General features: G+C 43.7%; 1 non-coding gene across 1 annotated transcript; it reads right to left on the bottom strand.

Moving 5' to 3' along the window:
• Positions 1-298: 298 nt before the first annotated feature.
• LOC143845289 (U6 spliceosomal RNA) lies at positions 299-401 on the bottom strand. Its single transcript, XR_013234344.1, has one exon. It is a non-coding gene; the product is annotated as a U6 spliceosomal RNA (small nuclear RNA).
• Positions 402-2,563: the final 2,162 nt, after the last annotated feature.

The following is a 2,563-nucleotide window of genomic DNA, read 5'->3' as shown; positions in this document are numbered from 1 at the left end:
TAAAAGGGGGTAGGTATGCCCTAGTTTTCTCAGTGGAGGAATTTCAGAGATAAACAGGGTAAGGCACCCAATTATGCCCCTGTTCTCAGTATGAGCAGAGAGATGGCTCAGAATCCTGCGTTGAGCAGGGGGTTGGACTAGATGGCCTGTATGGCCCCTTCCAACTCTATGATTCTATGATTCTAGAACTCTGAGGCCACCTAACATCTAAACCCCGCCAGGGGAGAGGGGTTCATAATCAGGTGGGAGGGTATAAAATGTGGTTCTTCATCCAAGGACCCCAGTAGCTAAGCACCTGTACATGATCTGTCAAGGCACGAATTTGTGTGCCATCCTTGCGCAGGGGCCATGCTAATCTTCTCTGTATCGTTCCAATTTTAGTATATGTGCTGCCAAAGCAACCTTGGGACCCAGATTCATTGTGGAGTCTAGTGCCTGATCCAGCACTGAATCATGGGAATGACTTACTCCAGGCTGGCTATATGGGTGCAAAGTATATTGAGGATGCCCTGGTTCAGAAAATGCATGATTTTAAAAGAGTATCAGCCAGTCATTGGAACATATGCAAAGCTTCTCCTATCCATACAGGGTTGTCATGGAGGAGATGACATCCTGCACTGTACTTTTCTTCTCCAACAAATGTGCAATCATGGCCTACTTGGCATTCCAGCAAAACAAACTGTTGTCCCTCTTGCATAGCAGATGAGCAGATTTGATGCTACACAAGAAGTGGATAACCAGGCACCAGCAGTTCTGAAGTAAATACTGCATTTCAAGGGTGTCAGTGTCCCAGCTGGCCTTGATAGTGCCTCCGACCCACAGAGTATCTTTCAGCACCAGCTGAAGCATGTGTGCTAGGCAGATTATGCCCTTTGAGGTGCACTCACTTCACCTCCGCCAGCTTGATGGCACCAGCGCTGTGACCATGTAGCCATGGATGATATTCCCACTGCCCACCCACACCTTTAGGCTACTATACATGGATGTGCTAGTAAGATCCTGGTCAACATCATACAACAATGCATAGCAACAACCATTGAAAGAGAATTATAAGATGCTCAAGCTGGCCTTTGATGGGGGCATGGCACTCAAGATCACATACCAAAACTGTGCTGGAGTTTGGAAAAGTCATGGGAATATCAGAAGGATGTTTACATCTGCTTCATTGATTACAAGAAAGCTGTTGATTGTGCAGATCACAAAATTGTGGGAAACCTGGCAAAATTTGCGGGTGCCAATGCATTGAGAGACTGTACTCAAAGAATCAAACACAGGAATTTAGACAGGAGGAAGGAATATAAATAATCTTTGGTATGCTGATGATACTATCCTCCAGTATGAAATTTAGGAAGGCCTAGAACACCTGATTACAAAGGTCAATAAAGTAAGTAAGAATTCTGGCCTTTTCTCAAACTCTAAAAAAGACAAAAATAATGACCACTGCAAAAAACAGACATGTCACAATAACAATTGATGTTGAAGAGATCAAGTGCATTCAAAAATTCATGTGTGGTGATTGCAATTTGCAATAAGGAAATAAAATGTCAAATTGCTCTGAGTGTCTCATCAATGATGAGCTTTTACCAAACATGGAAAAGCCAGGACATAAGCCTGACTACCAAATGTAGATTAATTAGAGCTATCACATTTCCAATAGCTACTTATGGCTGTGAAAGTTGGACAATGACAAAACTGGACAAATAAAGAATAGATTCATTTGAGCGCTGGTGTTGGAGAAGGCTTCTGTGGGTTCCATGGACAGCAAAAATCACAAACAGGGAAATACTACAGCACATAAAGTCACTGGTAGGCAAAATCATGAAACTCTGGCTCACTTACTTTGACCATATCATGTGATTGAACACAATGGACAGGGAAGTTATGCTAGGATTATTTATTTATTTATTTATTTATTTATTTATTTATTTATTTATTTATTTATTTATTTATTTATATTGGATTGTGAGCCAGTTTGGTATAGTGGTTAGGAGTGCAGACTTCTAATCTGGCATGCCGGGCTCGATTCTGCACTCCTCTATATGCATCCAGCTGGGTGACCTTGGGCTCGCCACAGCACTGATAAAACTGTTCTGACTGAGCAGTGATATCAGGGCTCTCTCAGCCTCACCCACCCCACAGGGTGTCTGTTGTGGGGAGAGGAATGGGAAGACGACTGTAAGCCGCTTTGAGCCTCCTTCAGGTAGGGGAAAGCGGCATATAAGAACCAACTCTTCTTCTTCTTGTTCAGTGGAAAAGGAAACCAGGCCGACAAAGGATGTGGTGGTTGGATGTGATCGGGATGGACAATGGCCAGAATAATGCATGGCTGAGGGAGGTGGTATGGGATTGGTAATCATGGAGACAGCTGTGCTGTCAGATCACCAAGAGTTAGATTCGACTGACTAGCTGACAACAAGAACAACATATGTCAGTGGTTTGTGCCATGTGGTCTGCATCCATCCCTTGTATATGGAGCAGAATCATTTTGAAGCTCAGTGGCAGGACAGTACCTTTTGGGGGCCTGGACTATGCCCCAATATTTTAGAAGGAGCTTCAGGTTGCC

Source organism: Paroedura picta, chromosome 9 (assembly GCF_049243985.1).
Source record: "Paroedura picta isolate Pp20150507F chromosome 9, Ppicta_v3.0, whole genome shotgun sequence".
Classification (NCBI taxonomy): domain Eukaryota; kingdom Metazoa; phylum Chordata; class Lepidosauria; order Squamata; family Gekkonidae; genus Paroedura; species Paroedura picta.
Note: the sequence above shows the minus strand (reverse complement) of the source record. Positions and strands in the feature narration are given on the sequence as shown.